Below are 14,856 nucleotides of genomic sequence, written 5' to 3'. Positions count from 1 at the left end.
CTGCATTGTGGCCGCTGTCGACTGCTTACCTGTGGCTGTGTCTCCTGGCCTTCTACGTCTTGATCTTTAAAATCATGTTTTTCTCCTGCAGCACCATTCAAAATGGCCGTGTGGAGTCATATGATGCCGCATTTCTATGGTAACAGGACGCTGCATGACGTCGCCACTTTACGTGGCGCCGCGTGAAGTCGTGACATCACAGCGTCCCTTCCCATGGCAATGTGGCGTCATATGACGCTGTGCGACTATTTTGAATAGTACTGCAGGAGAAAAACATGATTTTACAGGCGACAAGGCAGCAGAAGGCACGGAGACGCTGTCAGGACCCTGCAACCGGACCCCGACGCAGGTAAGTGTCGGTGGGAGGGGTGGGGGGGAGTGGCGCGAGTGGGTTTTGGCCCAGTATATATATATTCCTGCATCTCTTATAACAGAGGCTCTTTGCTAGTAGCTGGTTTATTGGGGGCAGAGCGGGTGAGTGGAGGGGGTACTTGGCCCAGGATGGGTGGCTAGGCCTACCGGGAAGATTGCGGGAGGAGTTAACCCCTTCATTAACTTAGCGGTGGTAACCACTATGGTAAGGGGTTAACCCCTTCAGCTACCCTCCCAATAGGCCTATCCACCCACCCTGGACCAAGTTCCCCCTTCACCCAATGCCTCTACCCCCAATAAACATTAAAATACCTACTACCTACCAATACATCATCCACCCTTTGTACCCACAAAAACACCCCCCTCCCCCCCACTCACCTAACCTAACATATACAGTAATGGCCAAAATTACTATTATCCAGATATGGATAATAGTGCATTTGCCAATTAAAAATAAAACCAGCCAGCATAAAGTAAATTAAAGTTCTACTTATCCCTAGCTCCGTGTCCTTGTCCTCCGTTGGCTGGAACATTACAATAGAAAACAAACTTATGGCCAGTAACCCCTTAATCACCGCAACGGTTAGTAACCACTTTAGTAATTAAGGGGTGAATCTCCCTCCCCCGCTACCCACCCGGGAGGCCTATAACTACCCATTTATTGGCGCAGTGTTAAACCATAACCATGGTTTGCCACCATGGCAATAATTGGGCAAGCTATATAAAAAATAAAAAATATATAAAAACAGCCACTAAATAAAACACATAACATACAAAAAATTAAAAAAAAAAATAGAAATGCTAATAAACCAATTGATTGGCACAGTGGTACACCATGTCCATATAATATGGGCATGCATTGCCACTATGGCAGGCAATGGGCAACCTAAAAAAAATAATGAAATAAAACCAAGAACCACTAATCCAGAACAATTAATTTAAAACAAGAACCACAAATACAATACATAACAATTAAATAAAAACAAGCATTTGAAAAAAATAAAAAATACATTGCTTGACACTGCACATATCTATACCATTAAATCCGCTTCTAAAGCCTTTTCTGCAGTTGGGAAATACGAGAAGGACTTAGAGAATAGCAAGACATGCACATCCGATTGGAAAGGGCGTATTCCGCTCAACTCAACTCGCAGTACTAGAATATCTGCCTGAATGTTTCACTGTGTCAAGTATCCAACTATCTACAGGGATATCAGGCTGTGTGGAAGTAATGTTACTATTGAGATATCCATTAAATGGCGTTCTGTTCTTATGGATTGTCTACAAGGTCATTTGATTCTGGTTATGTCCTGTTTTCTGTTATTCCCTTTTCTTTGCAGTCTTTTTGTGCATTTCTTCCATTCCTTTTCTCTTTAATTACACCCATCCCGTCCTCATCTCCCAATATTTCATTCCTTCTTCCATATCCTCCCACTAACTCTTATGCTTCCTCTCTCCCTGTTACATTTCTCTAGAATAGGGGTCCAGTCATCAAGACCCCCAACAGGCCAGGTTTTCAGGATATTCCAGCTTCAGCACAGGTGGCTCAATCAGGGACTCAGTCAAAGGACGGAGCCCCTGATTGAGCCACCTGTGCTGAAGCTAGTATATCCTGAAAACCTGGCCCGTTGGGGGTCTTGAGGACTGGAGTTGATTGCCCCTGTTCCTGAGTGCTTTCCTCCTACATGCAAGATAACGGGGGAATATGTGCAGTCTCAGTGGCTGATGGAAGGTCAGGGGGTGTTGCCGACAAGGATTATAAATACTACGCAGTGAAATATCTCCTCAGAAAATGCTACGTCCTCTTATTTCCTGACAGGTTTTATATATGCACAGTGCAAAGTAAGCAGCAGCGTGTCTGCAGTGGGTGGGGGAACCCAGAGCAGTTTAACATGCTGTCCCTATCTTTTTCTATACTGCCTAATACTGGATCTCTTCTACGTTAGCAAGGGATCAGTTTCGACAGCAAACTACTGTAAGGTGAGAAGCAGAGATCCTGTGGGGAGAGTGCTAACAAATGTCTCATTTCGCTCCATAAAAAAAAAAAGGAATTCTCCTTATTTTAGAAGTATGTAATTGGTTCTACATGGCAGTTCAGAAAGAACCTGATGCAGCTTTTCAGAATAATTACATCTCATGTTTTCACTGTAACTTCTAGAAACCATAATTGAATGTCTTCACATATCTAGCCTTAAAGCAGCAATACTATATCCTGCCCCTTTTTTAATTTGTTATTATTACATGTAAAGCGTGTGGCCATGGATAATGCTACACTATTACCTAAGCTAGCAATCGTTTGGTGCTCCTGTGATACATCTGTAAAAAAAAACCCGACTGTGTGCCTACCCAAATGGCCGCCTTTTGACTTTGTGTAAATAAATCTCTGCACAATATATGTCTCAGTCTTTCATTCCACTCTGTAAATAGGAATAATGAGATTCCAAAATGACAGTACTTTGTTCCTCTGATTAGTAACACAGCTAGTGGCTGTAATAGGAAAGGTGCCCACACTACAATGTCACTGCATTTAATGAGAATTAGGCCCGGGAATGGCGACAGGAGCATAATTAGCTCTAACAAGAAAGGCACAAACACAATTAAAAAGAAATACACATGACTAAAACCAGGAGCTTGTCACCTACATATATTCACGTAGCCTACAATAACTGCTCTGGCTTAGCTGTTAAAATTGGATCTGGTTTTACCCTCTGCACCGGGGTGTGCAGAGGGGAGGCAAGATGTACAACACGATGCCAAAAACTGTGTAGATATTAGATTGCAAGCTCTTTGTAACAGGAATCCCAGGTTTACTTTTTCTATATGGTGTTTTTATACCCGCATCACTGTCCTGTATTTTAATGTCTGTGCTAATTCTGTAAAACTACTCGGTTAACACTTATGTAAAGAAACAGATAGGACTATTGAACCTGGATAAAACTACATTAAGTTTCAATGCCTTTCATCGGGCCAACTTCACAAATGATCTATATTTTACTTTATTGAACATTGATTAAAATCTAAAACAGATATTTTATGTATAACACCTTTTAAATATTTTCATGTTGACAAATTCATACCAACCTCACAAGACAAATAGTTTCTTGATTCTTATATAGAAAATAGGGCTGAAGGCTGCTTTTTAAACTCAATATTTGTATTTGTTATATATGTAACTGTATTGACGATCAGAGGAAAGGGAATACAGTGGTCCTATACCACCTGTAACATTTAAGTAGTCTATAGCAGGGGTGCGCAGTTTCCTAAATGCGCCCCCATCTCCTCTCCGGCTCACGCCCCCACCTCCGGTGTCAAATGATGTCACGGGGTCATGTGGCATCCTGTTGCCATGGCAACGTGGCAGCTCTTGCCCAATGACGCCGGGTTGCTATGGAGACGCGGCGCTGGAAGGGAAGTAAAAAGTTACAGAGGCCTCGCGCAATCCCCGGCATTTTAAATGCCTTCGGGGAAGCGCGGGGCACCCCTGGTCTATAGTATAAAACAAAATTGGTTTTAAACCCTTCCTACTGTCTGTTACCACTCAGATTGTGAACTCATTGGGGCAGGGACTCCTTTTCCTAATGTTACTTCTACATCTGTAGCACTTATTTCCATTACTGTATGTCTCCTATTATTTTGTCACATGTACTACTGCTGTGAAACGCTATGTACATGTATAGTATACATAAATAGCCATATTGCGGGTGTGCGTGTGTTTGTACACATACACACACACACACAAAATATGGCTATTTAAAATCTGAACTCAAATGTACAGGGCAAGGGACTATAAAGCCTGCTAACAGGTATGGATATATCTGCCGAAATTAATCATGTGTGTGGCAGAAATAATAAGTCCTAAACCTAAATGCTTTCCACTCGAGCAGCAAATAAAAACATTATGGCTTCTTAGGCGATGTCCATGCTGGGGCGTGCGCGTGGACCATCACATTGCCTTAAGGCATTAACCGCACGACAGGAGGGGTGCGCGAGGAATCCGTTCAATCTGATTGCTCGCGCGATGGGCAGGTCACGTGAGTGGTCCGCACAATGAGGACGAACCAGCTCTGTGACGTCACGCGCCCCCCACGGAGCATCTACCTCGGCCACAAACCCTGCCGCTTAACGCGGGTGACGTCGCGCGGTCTTCTGCTGCATAGACGCAGCTTCGGGGTAGCAGCAGCTAAAAAAAATATAATCGTGGACTTCTATGAATCGTTTTATTGGGGCTATTTGCTCTGGGTTATGAATGCGTCAGGAAGGCGGCCCTTTCATACACGTTTAGGTCATTTAGTTCAATTTTTTGCCAAAACCATGTTACACCTGTAACCCCATTCAAGTGACGCTTTCAGTAGCAGGTTCCTACACCACCAGTTTATACTGCATCCTAAATGACCCATACTTATGAGAATAACAAAAACATATAAATGAACTCAATAATGTGTCACATTGGCTTGTATTGGGGCTTCTGTGTTGACTGTTGTATATTTTAGTTCACTTTCCCCGTAGCGCTACATTTGTCCCTATTAAGTATGAAATAGAAAACAGTGGATTTGGAGAATGTATATTTGTAATTGACGTTCAATATCCTCACACATCCAATGTCTGAGCTTCAGGTACTGCTCTTCTTAAATGAGGTGTGACCTATGGGACTTGCTTGAAAATTACAACCATAAGCTACATAAGTCGTTGTAGATGTTCCTTTTAGTGATGTTTGCAAAATACATTAATATGCACCATGCAGATGTGTTTACAAATATTTTTCAACTGACAGAACTGGAAGGGCAGAAATATCTCTAGTTTGGGCATTGGTAGAGAAAAGCCCAGTGACATTCAAGGGCAGGTTGTCATGGGAGAGGGGGTTTGGCCCGGTATTAAAGGGGTTACACCCCATTTGGCCACCCCCTGCTCTCACTTGGGAAGCAAGGGGTTAACTGGACTGCGGTCCAGTAAGGTGTTTTTCCCTGCTTCAGCAACCCAAATGTCTATTCCCCTGTAAATGTGTATTGTTCCCATTCCAGTGTTTGCACCAACACATACACTAGGATTGATGCGGGAGGGAAGGGGTTAATGGTAGTTCAGTGTTTATATCCCTTTGTTCCCTTTTCCAGCTCCATTTTGCAGCTCTCCATAGGTCGCCATTGCAGCCCAATGTAACCTTAAGGAGATTCCGGCGATTTGGGCCCGTTTCGGTAGAAGACCTGCAGGTGGCGCCCGAGAGAAGCGGCGGTTCCCCATTGTAAGTCAATGAAGCCATTAATTTCAATGGGAATTCCTCGACGCCGACCTCCAGGAATGGGTTGGCAGCCATCCAGACCGCAAGAGCGGAAACATTTTCTGAAAAAGAGCTTTGATCACTACCCGGTCAAGTTCAACTACAATTAGCGTGGGAAACTTAGGTTCTAGGGCACCCAGAAATAAAATTCTTTTTGCCCCTAGAGCCTAGGAACCCCCACACTCGACCACCACCGGGTCCGAGAATGAGGGACCCCCCCGTAAAGGGTCGAGCTCAGCAGGAGGGTCGCGCCATTGACTCTAATGGCAGAGCGGAGGTCCCATTGGATCCCATAGCGGCGCTCGCCCATGCATTCCCTATGGCGGCGCCGGCCATTGATTCTAATGGGGGAAAAGCCGCGTGGCGTTAAAACGGCTAAGTCCGAAACTGTAAAATGTGTAAGTCCATATCTCCGGTTCTGTGAGGACCAGAGGGCTGGGATTTGGGTCACATGTTGTCACTGTTCCGGCATGACTGCTTGGCCATTTCCAGCCCTCTCCGAACAACCAGATGGAGTATGGGCAACTGTAAAGAATTGTGATTTTCCCCATAGACTTCAATGGCGGCGTTACTCCATTGAAAGACTATGGCGGAGGAGCCCTATAGACTTCAACGGCGGAATTGCTCCATTGGAAGCCTATAGCGGCACAGCCCGTTGATTTCAATGGGAAAGAGTGAAAATTAGAGATACATTTTTAGAGCGGAGAATCCTGCTTTAAAGTAATAAGAATTTTTTTTTTCAACTTTAAATTTTTATTGGAAAAATACATATACAGCCATTATTCCACAGCCCATTATCGTCTTTCCAAATTTAGTAAACATATAACATATTGCCTCTGAGACTCAACCATTTGAGGCTGTACATACAGGACTAGACAAACTAGACAGGGAAACAGGGGAAGAGGGTGGGGGGAGGGGGGTGGTGGATGGCCAGGCAAAATCGTGTCTTTTTCTTTGTGTCTCAGCCCTAATGATAGGCCAAAACCAAGGGGTTCATATGTGGCGGGTCCTCCTATGGGTTCTTTTTAGTATTAGAGTTATCTTATCTTGGGGCCGTGTACAGGTCTGTTCTCCGCGCGTCACTATGTCTTTTTGTCTAATCTGACCTCAAAGGAGAACGCATTTATTTTAATTAGTGCAGGATTGAGGTGGCCTCCACTCCGGGGATGTCTGCCTGGGTCAACCATGGATCCCAGACTTTTAGAAAGTTTGAGCCGGTGTCATTAACTAAACTCGTTAATTGTTCCATCCGGCAGACGTGCCAAATTCTATTTTTGATCTTTGGGATAATTGGTACCTCCTGCTGCTTCCATAGTGCTGCGATCTCGCATCTTGTGGCAGTGGCGAAATGCGCGATTAATTTATGCGACGCATTCGATATACCCTGGATCCGCCTGCCCAAGAGGAACAGCCACGGGTCCAAGGGGATCTCTAAATCGAGAATCCGCTGAATCCAGTCTCTGATTTGTTCCCAAATAGGGGCCACTTTAGTGCAAGACCACAGCATATGTCGGAGATCTGCAGGCTCCCCACACTGTTTAGGGCAGAGAGGGGAGTAGCCTTTTACAAATTTCGCTAGGCGCGTCGGAGTGTAGTACCACCTCATAAGGACTTTATATGCGTTCTCCTTTAATGTGGTGCAGATTGAGCTTTTTGCTGCCGCCTTAATAATTTCGTCCCATTCATCGTCCTCTAAAGTCTCGCCTAGATCAGATTCCCAGTGTCTCATATAACTCAGTCTGTTGTCTAGAGGCGACTTCTGACAGACCACTTCCCTGTACATTCTAGATGTGAGTCCCCTTGTGTCCGTAGCTCTAGAACACAGCTGCTCAAAATTTGTTCGCGCCGGTCGAATTGGCGTCTTATTGTAGAAATTTCTGATCTGGAGGTACCTAAAAAATTCGCTGTTTGGGATATTCTTAGAGGATTTAATTTGCTCAAATGATTGTATGGTCTTTCTGCTCTCCAGATCTAGTAGTCGGGACAATCCATTTTGTGTCCAAATTAGAAAGTTTTTGCTATTCAGGCCCGGAGCGAAATCTGCGTTACCCACTATTGGTGTCATTAGCGATGTTTTGGTGGTCAGATTATATTTGAATTTCGTGGCCCCCCAGACTTTTAACGAATTGACCATGGTCTGTGTTAGGTTGTTCATCTTGCGTACCCCGGTATTGGGTAGCCAGATTAAATTGTGGAGTTCAATTGGTGCACAACAACTTTTCTCCAATTCGACCCATCTCCGTAAGCTTGGGTCTGTGTGCCATTGGAAAATCTGCCCTAATTGGGCTGCTTTATAGTAGGCCAACAAGCAGGGCACCGCTAATCCTCCGCCTGTTGTAGGACGTTTTAATATTCCTTTCTTGATTCTTGGGTTTTTCCCGTTCCAGATAAATTTCATAATTTTTGACTGGAGGGAGAGGATGTCTGCCTGTACTAAAGGAATAGGGAGGCTCTGGAAGAGATATAACATCTTTGGGAGGAGATTCATTTTCACGCTATGTATCCTCCCAATCCATGATATGCTCCCTTTCATCCAGGTTCGTAGATCCTCCCCCAGCGTCTTTATGATCTTGGGGAAATTTGCATTATATAGTGTTTTGTACTCCCTTGTGAGATACACCCCTAAATATTTGATGGCGGAGGGTTGCCATTTGAATTGAAAATTGAGGTCAATCAGTTTTTCGACTTCTTTTGGTAAATTAATATTGAGGGCTTCAGATTTGGACTGATTGATTTTAAATCCCGAAATTTGGTTGAATTTACCCAGTATGTTAAATACATTAGGGAGAGAGGTGAGGGGTTTGGTTAGTGTGAGTATGACATCATCCGCATAAAGAGCGGCTTTGTGCATTTGGTCTCCCAGTGGGATACCTGAGATATCTGGGCTATTTCTGATATGTGCCGCCAAAGGCTCAATACATAAAGCGAACAATAAAGGTGACAGCGGGCATCCCTGACGAGTTCCGCTTTTAATTTCAAATTGTTCTGATGGGGACCCTTGATATCTCACTCTTGCCGTGGGGTTTTTGTATAGCGCCAAGATGGCCTGCAGGAGGCGTCCTTCGAAGCCAAATGCTCTTAGTGTTTCCGCTAAGTAGGGCCAGTCTATTCTATCGAAGGCTTTCTCAGCGTCTAGACTTAACACCATGGAGTGAATTTTTCTTTTTTGGGCCAGATCAATTAGGTCTATGATTCTCCTGGTGTTATCTGCCGCTTGTCTACCTCCGATAAACCCTACTTGATCTGTGTGTATTAACCCGGGAAGAACGCTACCCACCCTGTTGGCTATAAGTTTAGAATATATTTTGAGGTCTGAATTAATCAGTGAAATGGGCCGGTAGCTCTTACAGTCTGCCGGGTCCTTTCCGGGTTTATGGATCACTGTTATTGAAGCTTGGAGCATTTGTGCTGGGAATGAGGCCCCTGCTAAGATTTCGTTGAATAGCTTCAACATATGAGGGGCTAGGATTTTTAAATATTTCTTATAATATAAATTCGAGAAGCCATCTGGACCTGGGGCTTTAGCTGGTTTTAGCGCTTTTATGACCCCAGAGAGTTCCTCCATCGTGAAATCCGACTGGAGTGCCTCCCTATCGCCTCTCTTCAGACTGGGTAAATGTGCCTCTTTCAAGAAGGTCTTAAGGTCTTCTTTTGTTTTGGGGTTATGGGTCACCTTATCTCCGTTATATAGTACTTCGTAATATTTTTTAAATTCTCCCGCAATGTTTGCTGGGATGGATGTAAGGTCCCCATTTTGGTTCCGAATCGCGTGAATGTGGTTATTTGGGGGCTTATTTTTTAGCTTATTGGCAAGTAGTGTGTCAGGCTTGTTGGCTTTTTCAAAAAAATTCCGCTTAGACCAGGCCAATTCCTTCTCAGCCTGGGCGGAGAGGAGGAGGTTAAGACTTGTTTTGGTGGCTAGTATTTGAGTCAATGTGTGGGCTTTTTTGTCTTTTTTGTGAAGAGAGGAAAGCTTCGCTAGCTGGTACTCTAGCTTCAAGATTTTACTCTCTCTTTCCTTTTTTCGTCTAGCGGCCAGGTTCATAATGACCCCCCTGAGGGTAGCCTTATGGGCCTCCCACAGTGTAGAGTGTGTGGCCACGCTCCCCTCATTTTCCTCAAAATATTGTGAAATTTTTTGCTCAATTTCTAGCTGTAGAGCTGGGATTTTCAGCAGAATTTCGTTTAGTTTCCAGTTCGCTCTGGGTCTGTCTAGTGGGATTAGTGTGCATCGCAGCTCTATAGATGCATGGTCAGACCATGAAATATCATGGATCTCGGTATGAGAGACCCCAGGGACCATTCTGTTAGATACAAGGAAGTAATCTATCCTACTATATGTGTCGTGTGGGTGTGAGTAGAAGGTGTGTTCTTTCTGTCTCTGATGTTGTTCTCTCCAGATATCGAGTAGCTGACAGTCGCGTATTCCCTGTTTGAGTGTTAGTACGTCGGGTCTGTGTGTATTTTTAGTAGCTGTACATCTGTCAAGGTCTTCCCGTAACGTTCTATTCAGATCCCCCGCGACAATGATATTGCCTCTGGCTACTCTGCTGAGTTTTCCAAAGAAGGAAGAAAAAAAACCCGGAGCTATCTCGTTCGGGGCGTAGATTGTTGCTAAGGTAATTGGAAACCCTTGAATTGTCCCTCTCACTATAAGGTAACGTCCCTCCTTATCTATAAAGGTCCTGTCATGTAAGAACGGTATTCCTCTGTGAATTAGTATAGCTACTCCTTTTTTCTTGACCTTTGCGGAGGACAAGAAGTACGTCGGGAAGTCTCTATCTAAGAATTTGGGGAAATTATCTTTGGAAAAGTGGGTTTCTTGTAGGAACAGGATTTCTGCCCCTTTACGCTTATAATCCCTGAAGGCGATCCTGCGTTTGGTCGGATTATTGAACCCCTTAGTGTTGTGTGATACGAGCCTGAGTTCTTTATTCATTTGAAGGAGTGAGATGGCGGAGCTGCTGATTCTCTGGGCCCGAACTCTATTCTTCTTTCCGTCTCTCGTTGTGATGCCTCACTATGCCCTTGGTTGTGGGGCTTACTTCTGGAGCGGTGTTTCTTCCACTTATTCTGGTTCGGCACTCTCTCGCCTGGGGGGGAAAAAAGGGAGGGGCACACAAAAGGGGAAACCGGGGGGGACATAGACAACACATAACACCTTTCACAGCATATACTTTCTCGACGTCTTGACGAGATCGTCCTTCCGTCGAGATCTTTTCCTTTAGGTTTCCGAACTCTGTTCCAGTAGTCCGGGGTTGGCTTGGAGCGGGTGATGCCCCGTCCAAGAGTCCTGTCCCAAAGGTTTTCACTAGAGGCTGGGGGAGACTCCCTCCCCCTCTCTAGTGTGAGGCCCATACTGACGTCGAGGTGTGTCACCGCCAGTGGCTCCTGCCTTGCTTATCTCTGAATCTTTATCTTTGAACAAAACCCAACGATTAGTGGGTGTCCCCTTAACCCAGCTCTAGCCTGTCTTATTGTAACCATCTCCTCCTATCCATATCTCTGCTTAATCTTCCTTTTACTGCCCTTGTTTGTATCTCTTTATCCCGTGCTTACCTTTCCCGAGCTTCCACTCTCCTAATGTGTTAAATTATGTATTAACTCTACATCTAACTTTGACTGTATAATTTGTCTTCTTAGTCTTCTTCTCAGCCATCTGCGCAGAATGGTGTCTAAACTAGCTTATTTCCTTCATAACCTAAACTTATCTACCCTTTTCCCAATCAACTTATCTTGCTCTTCTCTGTTACTTGTTTTTGTCCCTTCCTAGCCTACCCACACTTACTAGCCTATCTCGGCCCGTTCTGTCACTTCCCCCTACCTCTCTTCTCTCAGTCTCCACTCTCTACTCCTTCCGCACCTGCTCTACTATCCTTTTGTCTAACTTCCTGTAAGCTTCCTTTCCCTTAATGCCCCCTTACTATCATCCTTCATCCGCTTTTTAACTTGCCTATTTGTCTCCTCCCGTTTCCTCTTTGCCGTTCTCTAGCTCTGTTCCGGCTTCTTTTGTGCTGCCGATTCAAATTTCCCGCTGGCGGTTTCATTTTCGTGGGATGTCCCGGGCTTGCCTATTGTGCCGGTCCGGCGCTTCTTGGACACCTATCGGGGCCTCTGGTGGTAGCTGTATCGGCCGCAGACGTCATCAGCGTGCGGCATCGGGGTCCGTCTTTGTGCCACCTCCAAGATGGCGTCGCTCTTTCCGGGTCTACCTTATGACGTGCATCCGGGCCGCCGCCATTTTGGATCTTGCGTCTCATCAGGCTGGCAGCATGGGCGTCTGTTCCTGCTCCTTGTTCTTCCGGCTCCTGCGCTTCACTGTGGGTTCCCGCCAATCCAGGTACCTTCGCCATCTTGGAGCGGGATTTGCTGAAATGGTAGGCCTTTGATTTTTTGATTATGTTTACTTTTATGTCTTCTTTGCTTTTGCTCCATTGATGTCGTTCTCCTCCTGGTGTGTTAGGGGGAAGTCATCGGGTGTTAGGTGTCTATTGCACTTCCTTTGGGGGAGTGGGGCCTATCTGCAGCAGAGTGTCTCTGGGGACCGGGGACCCCTTTTAACGTTTTATTTGAATGTAACTTGTTATGAAGAACTGCGGCCATTGCCGAAACTTTGGTTTTAACTTGTGGACGTCTTCCCTTCATTCTTTTCCACTCTGCCTTCTGGGAGACTTGGTGTTCTGCTCCCATATGGGTTCTGGGAGTGGACTCCTCGGGTCTGAGACCACGGGGGCCTCACCCAGGCCCAACTTATGTAGGAAGGTTGGTCCTTCTTCCGGATCTTTCATTGTGGTCACTTTGCCTCCCCTCGCCACTAACAGGCCAAAGGGGAATGTCCATCTATATCTGACCCCTTTCTCTCGTAGGACCTTCGTGATCGGTAGCAGGGATCTGCGGCGAGCCAGTGTCACAGGGGACAAGTCCTGGAAGACCGACAACCTCGTGCCCTCAAACTCCACCACAGGTAGGGGTCTTGTTTTATGGAGAACTGCTTCTTTGGTCCTGTAGTGGTGCATCCGGAGCACAATGTCCCTGGGCTGCTCATTTTGCAGCGGTTTAGCTCTTAGGGCCCGGTGGCACCTGTCTAGCGTCAGGAGGTCTTTAGGAGTGTCTGGCAGAAGGGTCTCCAGCCATCTTGTTATGTATTCATCGCAGTCCTGAATAGCTTCAGCGATCCCTCTAATCCTGAGATTATTTCGTCTATCGCTATTCTCGGCGTCCTCCTGACGCTCCTGTAGTGCATTCACCTGCTCCTGGAGGTCCTTGAGGTTCCGGTCTTGTTTTTTGATCGCCTTAATTGAGTGGTCCATTTTAGTTTCTAAAATGTTTGTCCGTTCTCCTAGGCCCGACACTTCTTTCTTGAGGTCTTTGATCTCCGCTTGGAAGAGTGTTTTTAGATCCGTATATAGTTTAGTGAAGTCTCCCTGTCTGGCCGGGCGCATCGCCTGTTCAGCATGCTCCTCTTCCTCGCAATCCGGCTCTGAGTCCGAGCCGGCATTTGAATTCGCCGCCATTTCTGTCCCCGCTCCGCTCATTCTGGCGCGGCTGAAGTACTCCGGCATCCCTTTCTTTTTTGCGGTTTTAGGGCCTTTCTTTGACATCGCGGGGCGGTATTATCTTTAATACGGGGAAATTTGAGTGGTTTTGGGGGTCTTGTTGGGTGTTAGCTCGCGTTTTTCCTCAAGCAAGGCACGGAGCTCTTAGCCTATGCGACCATGTCTCTCTCCGTCGCGCATGCGCCTCAAGTAATAAGAATTTTAACTTGTTTTTTTTATCTCCGGTTCTGGGGGTCGTAGAGAGCTGAAACTTGGCCACCCTGGAGTCACCTCCGGCATGAGGGACTGGCAAGTTTCAGCCCACTGGGCCCAGCAGAACGGATTATTTTAATATGTAAAGATATTAAAGAGTGGATTGTATTTTGGCTCTGGTATAAAAACTCAGAGCCCATATGGTATGGTAATGCTCAGGGTGGAAGACAAGTGGTCTATCAAACACCTGATCAAATATTCCCCCACCCTGCTTGTGTATGCGAGCACAAAGGAATACAGGACATGGGTACTTGATATTAAGTGTTGTAATTTACACCTTAGGACAAAGGGTATCCTGGCAAAGCCAGACTTTAAGACGCCAGTCGTGTGGGAGGGGGGCTGAGGAAATAAGCCCCCTGATTAGAATACCCACCCAGTGGGCAGGTATTACGGTGCCCCTCCGGTGAGGTGGCAAGGAGAGATTGGGTGCAGGTAATTGTTCTCCAATGGCCTACACTCAATGATAAGGTATAGGACTGGAATTATATATAAACCAGTGTCAGTCCTATACTCAGTGGTCTTCGTGTCTTTTCGTGATGTCTTCATCTGAACCTGTATTGTGGAAGGAATTGCCAATCCTGCATCCTGATTGCTTTCTTGTCCAACCGTGAAGTAAGTGTCTATATTTTGCCTGTTATTTGTATATCTTGTGTGTTCACCTTCTTTAAGGAATAAACTATATTTATTATATCTAAGCCGTGTTCAATTCAACCCAGATATTTTGGTGTGTATGATTATAACCTATCACTTGCTACCGTGACACAGGTTTTATAGTGAACCCCTAGCAGTACCCTGTGAAATACTTCAGATAAGTGCTTGTGTCATTTTTGATATGCAGAAGCATAGTATTTGAACCCGCAAAGATCAACATTTCAGGACAGTGCGGAAAAATATTGTTCCAGTGGTACAATGCGTGTATTCATTTTTTTAACCTTGCATGTTCCATTATAGCGAAGGATGTGTGTATGCCAACACGGCCTACAGTAAGATCATACAACAGACTCAAAAAAGGAGAGATACCCTATGCATTAGAAAATTAATACAGTATTAGAAAATGAATACAGTAGTTATGGCTGCTGGCTCGAGTTGTCACTAACAAGGACCCCTGCTTTCAGGGATGACAACCATTTCTTGGTAAAAATTACAGCAGGATGGACACCAAGCAAAATAAGATACGAGCCCCGTCACTGTGATAGAGGAGCTTTCCATTTTCTCCAAGGACAAGGCACTTTGTGGGACTGGAAGGCGATGGAGATTTATAGCAAAACACCTCAATTATTTCCACTGAACTTTTTAACAGTTAAGATCCTGCATCCAAGAGCCATCTATTTCTAGGTAACTCAATAACAGTGATATTTTTAAGGGCACTGAGCTGGCAAAGCAGTTTGAACAGTGTTCTCAGTG

The sequence above is a fragment of the Ascaphus truei genome, chromosome 18, assembly GCF_040206685.1.
Source record: "Ascaphus truei isolate aAscTru1 chromosome 18, aAscTru1.hap1, whole genome shotgun sequence".
NCBI lineage: Eukaryota > Metazoa > Chordata > Amphibia > Anura > Ascaphidae > Ascaphus > Ascaphus truei.
Note: the sequence above shows the minus strand (reverse complement) of the source record.